The sequence below is a fragment of the Pristiophorus japonicus genome, chromosome 25 (genome assembly GCF_044704955.1).
Source record: "Pristiophorus japonicus isolate sPriJap1 chromosome 25, sPriJap1.hap1, whole genome shotgun sequence".
NCBI classification, from domain to species: Eukaryota; Metazoa; Chordata; class Chondrichthyes; family Pristiophoridae; genus Pristiophorus; species Pristiophorus japonicus.
The window spans coordinates 31982858-31999464 of record NC_092001.1 but is presented as its reverse complement, the minus strand read 5'-3'; the positions used below and the strand labels follow the sequence as shown (position 1 = coordinate 31999464).

General features: G+C 45.7%; 1 long non-coding RNA gene across 1 annotated transcript; it reads right to left on the bottom strand.

Annotated features, from left to right (window-relative positions):
• Positions 1 to 6260: 6260 nt before the first annotated feature.
• LOC139238090 (uncharacterized) lies at positions 6261 to 15614 on the bottom strand. Its single transcript, XR_011588570.1, has 3 exons — positions 15449 to 15614; positions 13001 to 13085; positions 6261 to 6496 (listed from the first exon to the last, which is right to left on the bottom strand). It is a non-coding gene; the product is annotated as an uncharacterized lncRNA (long non-coding RNA).
• Positions 15615 to 16607: the final 993 nt, after the last annotated feature.

Genomic DNA, 16607 nt, shown 5'->3' with positions numbered 1-16607 from the left:
TAACCAGAGGCCCATCAGATTAATGTCAGTAATAGGTAAGATGATTGAAAGAATCATAAGGGATGCAATATATGAATACTTGGATAGGGAGGGACATATTAGGGACACCACAACCCATTATAAAGAGTTCATGTCTCACAACTCTAATTGTATTTTTTGAAGAAGTTACAAAGTTGCTGGATGAGGGAAGCCCAGTAGACATTGTCTACTTCGATTTCCAAAAACCTTTTGACAAGGTACCATACAAGAGGCTTCTCTATAAGATCGGAGCCTCTGGTACTGATAATATATTGAGCTGGATACAGAACTGGCTGCAGGATGTCGGTAAAGAGCAGTTGTACATGGATTTGGATCTGTTTGGAGACCGGTCACCAATGGTGTCCTGCAGGGATCAGTTTTGGGACTCTTGCTTTTCACTATTTTTATTTATGATCTGGATTTTGGTGTCGGGGCACAATTTTGAAATGATACCAAGATCTGTGCAAGTGCTCGAACTGTAGAAGAGGCTCGTCTGATTCAGGCAGATCTTAATGTTTTGGGACACTGGCCTCATGACTGGAAAATGATGTATAACTTAGATAAGTTCAGTGTTATGCATGTGGGCAGGGCAAATGCTCAACATCCATACACCCCCCAGGGAAAGGCATTAAAGATGGTGGAGATAGAAAGAGATTTAGACATTCTAGTGAATACATCCTTAAAGGTACACGAGCAATGCAGTGTAGCGACAGTTAGAGCAAATAGGGTGTTCGGGTGTATCTATAGGACAATTCAGTATAAGACGAGGAGTACTGTTTTGTCGGAGTACAAGACCTTAGTCAGGCCACACTTGGAATACTGTGTCCAGTTTTGGTCTCCTCACATGGTGGGTGATATTGAGGTTCTGGAAAGGGTCACTGGACTAATTCCAAGTCTAAAGCATCTTAGTTGCCAAGATAGGTTAAAAGAGTTGGGACTCTAGCTTAGAGCAGTGTCGACTTAGGGCAATATGATTGCGGTTTATAAGATAATGAAGGTGAAAGAGAGTGTTCCAGCTGAGCGTTTATTTCAATTAAATAGGTTAGGCAGGACCAGGGACACAAATTTCAGTTGTACAAGGCTAGATCGAGGTTAGACATCAGGAGGTGGTTCTTTTCCCAGAGAACAGTAGACCTCTGGAACAAGCTGCCCTCTCATGTGGTGGATGCAGACTCACTGAATTCCTTCAAGTAAAAGCTGGATTTGTTTCTGGCTGCGGCGGAGATTAACACATACAGAAGGTAGGTACTGCAGGGAGTTTAATGGCCAGAGTGATCTCCTGGACTAGTTTCCATCACTTAGATGGGTTGGAGAGGAATTTCCCAGATTTTATTTTCCCAAATTGTCCTAGGTTTTTTTTTTAAAATCTGTATTTTTGCCTCTCCCAGGCGATCAAATGGACTCGGATGGAGTGGGATGTATACGCTGTGATATATCGCAATTTTTTGCGACAGGCTTGATGGATCAGATGGTCTTTACCTGTCCGTCATTTATCGTATGTATTAAAATGCTTCCTCTACACTGTCCCATCGAACACTACCAGAGCAGGTACAGCACGGCTTAGGTACAGAATAAATCTCAGGCCTCGAATTAGAGCCCACAAGCCCCGTGCTGACAGGCCCGGGTGAGCTGGGTCACTGGCCGCCATCTTGCACAGGGCGGGATCAGGGCGCATGCGTGGCCATCTTGGTTTGGGAAAAGAGAGTGGGCAGGGCTTCAGGGTCTCTGTTCCCAACTGGGTCCCAGTGCCCGGGAGATGGAGCATCCTGGGCAACACACTTTTCATCATCTTAAAATCAGAGACTAGTTACAACATGGAAGGAGGCCATTTGGCCCGTCGAGCCCATGCCGGCTATCTGCAAGAGCTTCTACTAATCCCACTCTATCTACTCTGTCCAGACCCCTCATGATTTTGAACACCTCTGTCAAATCTCCTCTCAATCTTCTCTGTTCTGAGAACGACCCCAACTTCTCCAGACTATCCACGTAACTGAAGTCTCTCATCCCTGGAATCATTCTTGTAAAACTTTTCTGCACGCTCTCAAAAGGCCTTTGTATACTTACCAAATTGCGGAAGTCAGAATGGCTCCAGCTCAGTCAACAAGCTCCCCACTGGAGTGGAACTAAACTACAGAACCAGTGGGAACCTGTTCAACCTTCGTCGTCTCCAGGCCAGGTCCAAGACGACCCCAATCTCTGTCGTTGAGCTACCGTACGCGGACAATACCTGCGTCTGCAAACATACAGAGGCTGAACTTCAAGTCATAGTCAACGTATTTACTGAGGCGTACCAAAGCATGGGCCTTACACTAAACATCTGTAAGTCCGAGGTCCTCCACGAGCCTGTCCTCGCCAAATAGCACTCCCCGCTACACCCACCCGTCAGTCATGAAAATCTATGGCACGGCCCTGGACAACGTGGACCATTTCCCATACCTCGGGAACCTCTTATCAACAAGACCAGACATTGACGACAAGATTCAACACCGCCTACAGTGCAGCCTTCGGACGCTTGAGGAAAAGAGTGTTTGAAGACCACACCCTCAAATCTACCACTAAGCTCATGGTCTGCAGGGCTGTAGTAATACTCACCCTCAGAAACATGGACTATGTATAGTAGACACCTCAAATTGCTGGAGAAATACCACCAATGATGTCTCTGCAAGATCCTACAAATTCCCTGGGAGGACAGATGCACCGAGTTTGGCGTCGTCGGCCAGACCAACATCCCCAGCATTGAAGCACGGACCACATTTGATCATCTCCGCTGGGCAGGCCACATTGTTCGCATGCCAGACACGAGATTCCCAAAGCAAGCACTCTACTCAGAACTCCTTCACAGCAAACGAGCCAAAGGTGGGCAGAGGAAACGTTACAGGGACACCCTCAAAGCCTCCATGATAAAGTACAACATCCCCACTGACACCTGGGAGTCCCTGGCTAAAGACTGCCCAAAGTGGAGAAAGTGCATCCGGGAGGGTGCTGAGCACCTCGAGAGTCATCGTCGAGAGCGTGCAGAAATCAATCGCAGGCAGCGGAAAGAACATGCGGCAAACCAGTCCCACACACCCCTTCCCTCAACGACTATCTGTCCCACCTGTGACAGGGACTGTGGCTCTCGTATTGGAATGTTCAGCCACCTAAGGACTCATTTTTAGAGTGGAAGCAAGTCTTCCTCGATCCGAGGGACTGCCTATGATGATGATGATGATGATGAACCAGAATTGGACACAATACTCCAGTTGAGGCCGAAACAGAGTTTTACGTGGGTTCAACATAATATCCACACTTCTGTACTCTATACCTCTATTCATGAAGCCTTGGGTCCCATAAATCTTTGTAACCACTTTCTCAACCTGTGCTGCCACGTTCAGTGATTGGTGCACATATACTCCTGGGTCTCTCTGTTCACGCACCCCTTTACAATTGTACCCTTTACTTTATATTTCCTCTCCTCTTTCTTCCTACAAAATGTATCACTTTTGAACTTTTCTACGTTAAGTTTCATCTGCCACATGTCTGCCCATTCCACCAGCCTGACTATGTCTTTCTGAAGTCTATCACTATCCTCCTCACTGTTCACTGTACTTCCAAGTTTTGTGTGAGCTGTAGATGTGGAAATTGTGCTCTGTACACCCAAGTCTAGGTCATTAATATAGATCAAAAAAAGCAGTGGCCCCAATACCGAACAGCACTTCCTCCAGTCCGAAAAACAACCGTTCACCACGACTCTGTTTGTGTCAGTTAGCCACTTTCATATCCATGCTGCCACTGTCCCTGTTATTCCATGGGCTTCGATTTTGCTGGTATTGGTAACACGCCCGGGATCACTAAACACAAAACCCAGTCTGTTAATCACTTTCAGCTACTGGACTTCGCATGTGCCCCACAGCATCTCTTCTACCTTCAATATGTGAATAGAGCATCACGCCTGTAAACCTGGTTTAAGTTTATATCCACTCAGCAAATCTATTTAAGAAAAGCCTGTAGGCCAATGAGACACTGTTAAGGTGCCAGTGTGCTGCTGGTTTGATTGGCATTTTGCCTGTAATGGACTCCGTATTTTGGTCTCCGTATTTAAGGAAGGATATATCTGCATTGGAGGCAGTTCAGAGAAGATTCACTAGGTTGATTCCGGAGATGAGGGGGTTGACTTATGAAGATAGCTTGAGTCGGTTGGGCCTAAACACATTGGAGTTCAGAAGAATGAGATGTGATTTTATCAAAATATAAGATAATGAGGGGGCTTGACAAGGTGGATGCAGAGAGGATATTTCCACTTACACGGGAAACTAAAACTAGTGGACATAGTCTTCGAATAAGGGGGCACACAATTAAAACTGAGACGAGGAATTTCTTCTCTGAGGGTTGCAAATCTGTGGAATTCTCTGCCCAGGAGAGCTGTGGAGGCTGGGTCTTTGAATATATTTAAGGTTGAAATAGACAGATTTTTGAGCGATAAGTGAGTAAAGGATTATGGGGAGCGGGCAGAGAAGTGGAACGGAGTCCATGATCAGATCAGTCATGATCTTATTGAATGGTGGAGCAGGCCCGAGGGGCCAAATGGCCTACTCCTGCTCCTATTTCTTATGTTCTAACTGAACATTTCTCCCAGCGTAACCTTGTCTGTAATGAAATATGTGTCTTTTAATAAGCCTCAGGTCCTTGCTCATGTCTGCTGCAGATTCCAGAGTTGATTCCCGAGTTGAGGGGTTTGACTTATGGTTGAGTAGGTTGAGGAGGTTGGATTAAACATATTGGAGTTCAGAAGAATGAGATCTAAGTGTGGCCCTGAAGGTCAGTGTCCAGGCTGAAATTCTGATCCCCCCGTAAGATCCTCCCCACAGAATGTCATTTCTCAGCTCCAGTCAAGTGATGGTAAACACTCAGGTGAGAAAAACAAAAATCCACAGCAATGTGTTGAAAGCAACACTAATTTATCTGTCTATATCCCAAATGTTAAACTCCAGTCGATTTCAGTAGTTATTAACATCAGTGTTACAGGAGTTATAAACCCCAACTGTCAGAATGAACACGATTCAGTCTGGGATGTGAATAACAGCAGAATCCAACCCCTGCAGTCACTTGTGAACTCGCTGATGTCTCAGCAGGTTGCCTGACTGAGAGAATCCCTTGCCACACTCAGAGCAGGTGAATGGCCTCTCCCCAATGTGAACTCGCTGGTGTGTCTGCAGGTTGGTTGAGGTAATGAATCCCTTCCCACATTCAGAGCAGCTGAACGGCCTCTCCCCAGTGTGAACTCGCTCATGTCTCATCGGTTGCTCTTTGCTTTTAAAACTCTTCTCACAGTCAGAACATTTACAAGGTCTCTCCTCATTATGAACTCGCTGGTGTCTCAGCAGGTTGGATGATGTATTGAATCCCTTCCCACAGTCGGAGCAGGTGAACGGCCTCTCCCCAGTGTGAACTCGCTGGTGTATCAGCAGGTGGTATGATATAGTGAATCCCTTCCCACAGTCTGAGCAGGTGAACGGCCTCTCCCCAGTGTGAACTCGCTGGTGTGTCAGCAGGTGGTATGATATAGTGAATCCCTTCCCACAGTCGGAGCAGGTGAACGGCCTCTCCCCAGTGTGAACTCGCTGGTGTGTCAGCAGGTCGGATGATGTAGTGAATCCCTTCCCACAGTCGGAGCAGCTGAATGGCCTCTCCCCAGTGTGAACTCGCTGGTGTGTCAGCAGGTTGGATAACTGAGTGAATCCCTTCCTACAGTCGGAGCAGGTGAATGGCCTCTCCCCAGTGTGAACTCGCTGGTGTATCAGCAGGTGGTATGATATAGTGAATCCCTTCCCACAGTCGGAGCAGGTGAACGGCCTCTCCCCAGTGTGAACTCGCTGGTGTGTCAGCAGGTCGGATGATGTAGTGAATCCCTTCCCACAGTCGGAGCAGCTGAATGGCCTCTCCCCAGTGTGAACTCGTTGGTGTGTCAGCAGGTTGGATAACTGAGTGAATCCCTTCCTACAGTCGGAGCAGGTGAATGGCCTCTCCCCAGTGTGAACTCGCTGGTGTATCAGCAGGTTGGATAACTGAGTGAATCCCTTCCCACAGTCGGAGCAGGTGAATGGCCTCTCCCCAGTGTGAACTCGCTGGTGTGTCAGCATGTTGGATAACTGAGTGAATCCCATCCCGCACTCGGAGCAGGTGAACGGCCTCTCCCCAGTGTGAACTCGCTGGTGTGTTTCCAGCTGGGATGGGTCGTTGAAACTTTTCCCACAATCCCCACATTTACACGGTTTCTCCCCAGTGTGACTGCACTTGTGTCTCTCCAGGTTGGATGATTGACTGAAGCCTTGTCCACACACAGAGCACGTGTACCATTTCTCCCCACTGTGAACGGTGCCTTCTGCTTCCATGGTCAAAAGCTGATGATATTGCAGTCCCGATGTACCGAGTGACTGTCAGATCTTGAGGTGATGTTTGGTTTGAGCTTCCAGTCTACAAATCCTCCCCTTTTAACACCCTGTAAAGTGAATTTCAAACAGGAAAAGTGAGTGTGAGTGAGAATCCACAAAAACACATCTGGGCCAGTACTGTCCTTCAGGGAGGGGAACCCACCTCCCTCGACAGGCCCACATGGAAAATTGTTGTTCCCACTGGGCCCAGAGGTACTGGGGGTGAAACCCAGCAGCTTCTCCCCCCTCTCCATCCAGCTCAAACTGATGTAACAAACAGACCCACACAGGAGGCCAGTGAGTGACTCCCACATCCAGCGCCCCCTGATACAGAGCGGCTGGGAATTGCTGGGCCTGCTGTGTCAATGTAAGTTGTTGTTTTCCTGGTGTGGGGGAGGTGCTGTCCCCGGGGTTGCTGGTGCCGAGCCCGGTGGCTCTGACTCAGGGCCAGAGAGCCACGCTCGGCGTTGCCCGGGGCCCGAGAGCCTCACTCGATGTTGCCCGGGGACTGAGAGCTGCACTCGGCATTGCCCGGGGACCGAGAGCCGCACTCGGCGTTGCCCGGGGACCGAGAGCCGCACTCGGTGTTGCCCGGGGACCGAGAGCCGCACTCGGTTAAAAAGGAGGCAGACAAAAAGCAGGAAACTATAGACCAGTTCGCCTAACATCTGTGGTTGGGAAAATGTTGGAGTTCATTCTTAAAGAAGCATTAGCACGACATTTGGAAAAACATAATTCGGTCAGGCAGAGTCAGCATGGATTTATGAAGGGGAAGTTAAGTTTGACAAATTTGCTGGAATTCTTTGAGCATGTAATGTACAGGGTGGATAAAGTGGATGTGGTGTATTTGGACTCCCAGAAGGCATTTGATAAGGTGCCACATAAAAGGTTACTGCACAAGATAAAAGTTCACGGGGCTGGGGGTAATATATTAGCATGGATAGAGGAGTGGCTAACTAACAGAAAACAGAGAGGTGGGGTAAATGGTTCATTCTCGGGTTGGCAATCAGTAACTAGTGGGGTGCCGCAGGGATCAGTGCTGGGACCTCAACTATTTACAAACTATATTAACGACTTGGAAGAAGGGATCGACTGTAACGTAGCCAACTTTGCTGGCAATGCAAAGATGGGAGGAAAAGCAACGTGTGAGGAGGACACAAATAATCTGTAAAAGGACATAGACAGGCTAAGTGAGTGGGCAAAAATTTGGCAGATGGAGTATAATGTTGGAAATTGTGAGGTCATGCACTATGGCAGAAAAAAAATCAAAGAGCAAGTTATTATTTAAATGGAGAGAGATTGCAAAGTGCTGCAGTACAGCGGGACTTGGGGCTACTTGTGCATGAAACACAAAAGGTTAGTATGCAGGTACAGCAATGATCTGGAAGGCCAATGCAATCTTGGCCTTTATTGCAAAGGGGCTGGAGTATAAAAGCAGGGAAGTCTTGCTACAGTTATACAAGTTATTGGTGAGGCCACACCTGGAATACTGCGTGCAGTTTTGGTTTCCATATTTATGAAAGGATACACTTGCTTTGCAGGAAGTTGAGAGAAGGTTCACTGGGTTGATTCCGGAGATGAGGGGTTGACTTATGAGAAAAGGTTGAGGATTTTGGGCCTCTACTCATTGAATTCAGAAGAACGAATGAGAGGTGATTTATCGAAACGTATAAGATAATGAGGGGGCTTGACAAGGTGGTAGCAGAGAGGATGTTTTCACTGATAGGGGAGACTAGAACTAGGGGACATAATCTTAGAATAAGGGGCCCTCCATTTAAAACTGATGAGGAGGAATTTCTTCTCTGAGGGTTGTAAATCTGTGGAATTCGCTGCCTCAGAGAGCTGTGGAAGCCAGGACATTGAATATATTGAAGACAGAGATAGACAGTGTCTTAACCGATAAGGGAATAAGGGGTTATGGGAAGTGGGCAGGGAAGTGGTCCTCAGTCCATGATCGGATCAGCCATGATCGTATTAAAAGACGGAGCAGTCTCGAGGGGCCGTATGGCCTGCTCTTGCTCCTATTTTTTAATGTTCTTATTTTCTTATGTAGTCTGGTATGGGAGTGTGGATTTTACTCATATCTGTCCATCTCTGGTATGTGGATGAGGGTTTTACTCTGTATGTTAGTTTCTGATACGAGAGCGTGGATTTTATCCTGTACCTGTCAATTTCTGGTAATTGCCTGTGGGTTTCATTCTGAATCAAAAAGGGCCACATCACAACATAATTCTAAAAGGATAAAGAGTGTTAAAAAAAGAAGCCTGAAGGCTCCGAGTCTCAAAGCGAGGAGCATTGGTAATAAGGTGGACAAATTAACTGCACATATAGCTGTTAATGGATATGATGTAATTGGGATTACAGAGACATGGCTCCAGGGTAACCAAGGCTGGGAACATAATATGCAGGGGTATTCAATATTGAAGAAAGAAAAGGAGGTGGAGTAGAGTATGGTTAAAGAGGAGGTTAATGCAATAGTAAGGAAGGACATTGGCTGGGATAATGTGGAATCTATATGGGTAGAGCTGCGAAACAACAAAGGGCAGAAAACGTTTGGTGGTCTGTAAACAAACACAACTAACAGTAGTAGGGAGGATGGGGATGGCATCAAAAAGGAAATTAGAGACGCGTGCAATAAGGGTACAGCAGTTAACATGGGTGACTTTTACCTACATATTGATTGGGCTAACCAAACCGGTAGCAATATTGTGGAGGAGGATTTCCTGGAGTGTATAAGGGATGGTTTTCTAGACCAATATGTCGAGGAACCAACTAGAGAGCAGGCCATCCTAGACTGGGTCTTGTGTAACGAGAGAGGATTAATTAGCAATTCGTCGTGCGTGGCCCCTTGGGGAAGAGTGACCATAATATGGTAGAATTCTTCATTAAGATGGAGAGCGACACAGTTAACTCAGAGACTCGGGTCCTGAACTTAAAGGATACTTCGGTGGTATGAGACGTGATTTGGCTGGGATAAACTGGCGAATGATACTTAAAGGGTTGATGGTGGATAGGCAATGGCAGACATTTAAAGATCACATGGATGAATTACAACTACTATACATCCCTGTCTGGCGTAAAAATAAAACATGAAAGGTGGCTCAACCGTGGCTAACAAGGGAAATTAGGGACAATGGCATATAAATTGGCCTGAAAAAACAGCAAACCTGAGGACTGGGAGAAATTTAGAATTCAGCAGAGGAGGAATAAGGAGGGGGAAAATAGAGTATGAGAGTAAGCTTGCAGGGAACATAAAAAACTGACTGCAAAAGCTTCTATAGATATGTGAAGAGAAAAAGATTAGTGAAATCTAATGTCGGCCCCTTGCAGTCAGAATCAGGTGAACTCATAATAGGGAACAAGGAAATGGCAGACCAATTGAACAAATACTTTGGTTCTGTCTTCACTAAGGAAGATACGAATAACCTCCCGAAAAAACTAGGAGACCGAGGGTCTCGCTGGAAAGAGGAACTGAGGGAAATCCTTATTAGTCAGGAAATAGTTGGAGGGAAACTGATGGGACTGAAGGCCGATAAATCCCCAGGGCCTGATAGTCTGCATCCCAGAGTAGTTAAAGAAGTGGCCCTCGAAATAGTAGATGCATTGGTGGTCATTTTCCAACATTCGAAAGATTCTGGATCAGTACCTATGGATTGGAGGGTAGCAAATGTAACCACACTTTTTAAAAAAGGAGGGAGAGAGAAAACAGGGAATTATAGACCGGTTAGCCTGACATTGGTGGTGGGGATAATGCTGGAATCAATTATTAAAGATGTAATAGCATAGCATTTGGAAAGCAGTGACAGGATCGGTCCAAGTCAGCATGAATTTATGAAAGGGAAATCATGCTTGACAAATCTTCTTGAGTTTTTTGAGGATGTAACTAGAAGAGTGGATAAGGGAGAACCAGTGGATGTGGTGTATTTGGAATTAAAAAAGGCTTTTGACAACGTCCCACACAAGAGATTAGTGTGCAAAATTAAGGTACATAGTATTGGGGGTAATGTATTGATGTGGAGGGAGAACTGGTTGGCAGATAGGAAGCAAAGAGTGGGAATAAACGGGTCCTTTTCAGAATGGCAGGCATTGACTCGTGGGGTGCCGTAAGGTTCAGTGCTGGGATCTCAGCAATTTACTACATCCATTAATTATTAAGATGAGGGAATTTAACGTAATATTTACAGATTTGCAGATGACACTAAGCTGGGTGGCAGTGTGAGCTGTGAGTAGGATGCTAAGAGGCTGCAGGGTGACTTGGACAGGTTAGGTGAATGGGCAATTGCATGGCAGATGCAGTATAATGTGGATAAATGTGATGTTATTCACTTTGGGGGCAAAAACAGGAAGGCAGATTATCTGAATGGTGACAGATTAGTAAAATGGGAAGTGCAAAGAGACCTAGGTGTCATGGTGCATCAGTCACTGAAGGTAGGCATGCAGGAACAGCAGGCAGTAAAGAAAGCAACTGGCATGCTGGCCTTCAGAGCGACGGGATTTGAGTATAGGAGCAGGGAAGTCTTACTGCAATTGTACAGGGCATTGGTGAGACCACACCTTGAGTATTGTATGTAGTTTTGGTCTCTTAATCTGAGGAAGGACGTGCTTGCTATTGAGGGACTGCAACGAAGGTTCACCAGACTAATTCCTGGGATGGCAGGACTGACATATAAAGAAAGACTGGATCGGCTAGGCTTATACTCACTGGAATTTAGAAGAATGAGAGGGGATCTCATACCAACATATAAAATTATGACGGGACTGGACAGGTTAGAGGCAGGAAGAATGTTCCTGATGTTGGGGAAGTCCAGAATCAGGGGTCACAGTCTATGGATAAGGGTAAGCCTTATCGGACTGAAATGAGGAGAAACTTTTTCACCCAGAGAGAGTGGTAAACCTGCAAAATTCTCTACCACAGAAAGTTGTGGAGTCCAGTTTGTTGGATTTATTCAAGAGGGTGTTAGATGTGGCCCTTACGGCTAAGGGGATCAGGGGGTATGGAGAGAAAGCGGGAGTGGGGTACTGAAGTTGCATGATGAGCCATGATCATATAGAATGGTGGTGCAGGTTCGAAGGGCCGAATGGCCTGCTCCTGCACCTATTTTCAATGTTTCAATGTATCTTTCCATTCTTGGTGAGTGTGTATTTTGTGCTGTATCTGTCCATCTCTGTTATGTGAATGTGAGCTCTACTCCATACCTGTCATTCTCCAGTATGTTAGTATTGTTTTACTGTGTACCCCCAATTCCTGATAGAGTATTGGTTTTACTTTCTAACTGTCAATTTGTGTTATGGAGGTGAGTGTTTATGCTGAATCTGTCGGTCTGAGTTTCACTCTGTATCTATCTGTCTCTGCTGTGTGAGTGTGGGCCTTTCTCTGTATCTCTCCATTTCTGTGATGGGATTCTGGGTTTTATTTTGTACCTGTCAAGTTCTGACATGTGAGTGTGGGCCTTACTCTATAACTGCCAGTTTCTGCTTAATTGTGAGTGGACTTTCTTTTGCACCTGTCAGTTTCTGGAATGAAAGAGAGGTCTTTACCCTGTACCTATCAATTACTGATTTGTGAGTCTGGGCATGTCATTGTATCTGTCAATTTATGTTATGGGAATAGGATTGTAATAAGTCAGCTTCTGATGTGTGAGTGTGGGTTTTATACTGTATTTCTCAGTCTCTCATATGCAAGTGTGTGTATTTTTCTGTAACTGTCGGGTTTTGTTGTGTGTTCAGGTTTAATCCGTGCTTCTCAGTTTCTGCTATGTTGGACTGTACCTATTTGTTCCTGCTTCTTGATTGTATGTTTTAGACTGTACCTGTTAGTTGCTGCTGTGTGTGTATGGAATTTACTCTGTATCTGCTTTCTCTGGTATGTGAACATGAGAATCAATTTTACTTTTAACCTGTATTTCTCTGATATGTGAGTGAAGATTTTGCCTTCTACCTGTCATTTTTCTGATGTGTGTGCGTGAGATTTACTCTGCCCCTATCAGTTTCTGCGATGCAAGTAAAAATTTTACTTACTGCGTTTCAGTTTTCCGATATGTGCTCATGGGATTTACACTTTACCTGTCACTCTCTGGTATGTAAGTGGGGATTTTATTCTGTTACTGTCACTTTCATATATGTGGGTGTGTCTTGTATACTGTATCTGTCAGTCTATGGTACGGGAAAGTGGGTTTTATTCTGCACCTGTCATCTTCTGGTATGTTCAGGGGTTTAAATACTGAATCTGTCAGATTCTGAAACATGAATATGGCTTTTGCTCGGTACCCATCAGCTTCTGATATGCGAGTGTGGTTTATACGTTCTATTGGACATTTTTTCTGATAGATGATTGTCTTTTATTCTCTACCTGCCAGTTTCTGGCAAGTGAGTGTGGGTGTTTAATGTACTGTCAGTGTGATCTGTTTCAATGGTGAAACAGCATCTGATTCTACTGCTCCATGTGGCTGTAAGATTCACAATGTAACTCTGCCACTTCGGATCACTGTGGGACTGACAGCTTCTGCTGCCTGTGACAATAGGATTGAGGCCAGTTCTGTGTCTCTGCGCTCTGTGAGTGATAATCTACTTACTGTGTGTGAGAAAGAGCTGACTGCACTGTTCCTTGTGTTCCGGGTGGAGGAACGCTCACATTTGTTCTGGCTGAAGAATTTTGCTCTGAGAATAATAATACGAGAACATTATTAGTTCTAAGATGTGGATGCAGGGGAGAATATGAGGGAGCGACAATGTATCTCTTGATCATCAGCAACATGGTTCTGGAGAACTCAGCTCACCAAAACAATATAACCGGTCTTTAAAATATCTTCTCTCACACTCCTCTCCTGGTGCCTGCAATAGATGCACTTTGTGAAATTCCCCACATCCTCACTGTCAGACTGTGTTTCCACTGCTCACTGCCCAAGAACAACAGACACAGTGAGATTGGAACTGAATCAGGAACATTCACTGCTGATTTGGGGAAAGAAAGCAGCAATGATTTGAAAGAGCGAGGTGGTTTACTTTCTCTGTGAACTGACAATGTCCACACACAGCCCGAGAATGGCCTCTCCCTTCCCCCACTCACATCATGTTCCAGAACGAGTTCCTGCTCCACTCTGCCTCTTACACACAGCCCCGAGGGAACTAAACCAGGAACGTTCACTCCTTTTTGGAGAGAGAAAGCAGCAGATTGTAAACAGCAGATTCTGCCTCCCTTACCCTGGACACACGCTATCCACACACAGCCCGAGAATGGCCTCTCCCTTCCCCCACTCACACCACGCACTGACACTGATTCTTGGTCCATTCTGCCTCTTACACACAGCCCCCGACTCCCCCTGAACTCCCCCCGGACTCAATGCCGATCTCTGAGCCCATCTGCGGACACGCTCCCAATGCGCTGTGCTGCTGTAAAGAGGCTGCTGCTCGCTGCCTTACCCCGGGGCCGCGGTGTCTCCATTCCTGGCTGTTTTAAACCATCTTCTTCTGCTCACTGAGTGAATGGCGATCACGGGCAGGGCTGGGGGAGGGGAGGGCACATGCGCTCTTCTGCTCACTGGGAATCGACACAGGGGGTGGGGCTGAACCACGCATGTGCAGCTCTCTGCAATAATTCAATCTGTAAAAATCAAAGTGCACTTTTCCCAATTTACTTTTATCAGAATCTGAGCAAAGGAACTGGGCCTGGGGGGAAAGGACAGAGAATGATTAAAGCTGCAAGCCTTGTCCCTTGGAGATGATCATTTGGGATCATTCCGTGCAGGATGTTTCTCTCCGTCTTCACAAAGAAATCCTGCAGCAACATCGGAGGGACGAGGGACTGGGAGTGTTTGCTGGGACCGTGCAGGAGTTAATATCTGACAGAAACAGTCCGAGATCAGTTTAATAAGAGTAAAACAATCGGCCACTGAGAGTAATACCGAAGTGGATAATCAAGGGGCTATAGTGAGGGAAAAACTTAATTCAAGAACTATTCATAATGAAGTAGTACTCGGTAAAATAATGGGACTAAAGGCAGACAAGTCACCTTGCCCTGATGGCTTACATCGTAGGGTCTTAAGAGAAGTAGCTGCAGAGATAGTCGACACATGAGTTGTAATCTCCCAAAAATCCCTGGATTCTGCGGCAGTTCCAACAGATTGGAAAACTGCAAATGTAACGGCTCTCTCTAAAAAAGGAGGCAGACAAAAAGCAGGAAACTATAGACCAGTTAGCCTAACATCTGTTATTGGGAAAATGCTGGAGGCCATTATTAAGGAAGCAGTAGCGGGACATTTGGAAAAGCATGATTCAATCAAGCAGAGTCAGTATGGCTTCATGAAAGGGAAATCATTTTTGACAAATTTGCTGGGTAAGGGGGAACCAGTGGATGTGGTGTATTTGGATTTCCAGGAGGCATTTGATGAAGTGCCACATAAGAGGTTACTGCACAAGATAAAAGCTCACTGGGTTGGGGGCAGTATATTAGCATAGATAGAGGTTTGGTTAATTAACAGAATAGAGTCGGGATAAATGGGTCTTTTTCCAGTTGGCAAATGGTGACTAGTGGGGTGCCGCAGGTATCGGTGCTGGGTCCTCAACTATTTACAATCTATATTAATGACTTGGAAGAAGGGACCGAGTGTTATGTAGCCAAGTTTGATGATGATACAAAGATGGGTGAGAAAGCAAATTGAGGACACAAAAAATCTGCAAAGGGATATAGACAGGGTAAATGAGTGGGCAAAAATTTGTCAGATGGAGTATAATATGGGAAAATGTGAGATTATCCACGTTGGCAGAAATAACAGAAAAGCAAATTATAATTTAAATGGAGAAAAATTGCAAAGTGCTACAGGACAGAGAGACCTGAGGGTGTTTGTGCATAAAACACAAAAAGTTAGTCTGCAGGTTCAGGAAGTAGTCAGGAAGGCAAATGTAATGTTGGCCTTTATTGTCAGGGGGATAGAATAAAAAGCAGAGAAGTCCTGCTACAACTGTACAGGGTATTGGTGAGACCACACCTGGAATACTGTGTATTTAAGGAAGAATATACTTACATTGGAGGCTGTTCAGAGGTTGATTCCGGCGAGGAGGGGTTTCTCTGATGAGGGCAGGTTGAGACGGTTGGGACGATACTTTGGAGATCAGAACAATGAGAGAAATCCGAGGTGTGAGAATAAAATAACTCAGCTGTTCCTTTACCAAGATGGCCGCGCATGCGCTTTGCTGCTCAGTGAACTAAGTTATGCGGCCTGTGACCGGGAGAAAGCCTCGAGGCTGCAGTCGCCGATATTCCGGTTATTATTCCGGGCTTCCGGCGGGCACCAGTTATTTATGAAGCCTCCCCGGCTACCGGCTGGTCCATTACTCACCTCCGCCCCGCTGTAATTGAGCTGTTTTGCGAAACAGATAATCACCATGTACACACCACCATTGCACTCACCGCGCATGCTCCAAACACAGCCAGGTCCCGCGCCTGCGCACTGGGTCTCTGGGGTCGGCACATCCTCCGTCGCGGGGAATGCTGGGTAAATACCCAAGACCACTTTCGTGAATGGGACAGGAATTACTGGGCACTGAACCATGTTCATTCTGGCACTTTGACTTTGTTTCTGCTGCTCTGAATAACCCTGTACCTGAGCTGGAGATTAGTGTTCTGTCTCAGTATTGAATAAATCAGCTTGTTTCAAACACCGAGTGTCCAATATTTCATTGCTCCATAAAAAGAGACTAATTAATGTTCCCTTCCCTTCCATTTTGGGCCTTTTCTTACTCTAGATTGTTTCACTTCTCACGTAATTCATCTTTTCCCACATCAAATCCCAAACTTGTTTCATTTGAGTATACGGCTTGTGGATGTCTCAGACTGAACCGGCGTGTCTCACTTTACACTCATTTAACGTTCCTTTCAACCAACCCTTGAAAGAACTATCTTCCGTAAGACTGGAATTCTGTTATTTTCTGTATTTAACGATTTTTGAATGCGGTTAATAGATCTCCACACATACTGCTTGTGATCAACTTTGAAATGTTCTGATCTTTGTAATTGGCTTTGCTAATTTTGATGGGTTAGTTGATCACAATTACTTGTTACGAACATACCTTGCAGTATTTCTTGCATCAAAATAATTGTTTAAATACTTCCTTTACCAGGTCTTTAGCTTCCCCACTGATCTCTGTTCCCTCTTGTGGGGGAAACTGGAACTTGGTGGCAAA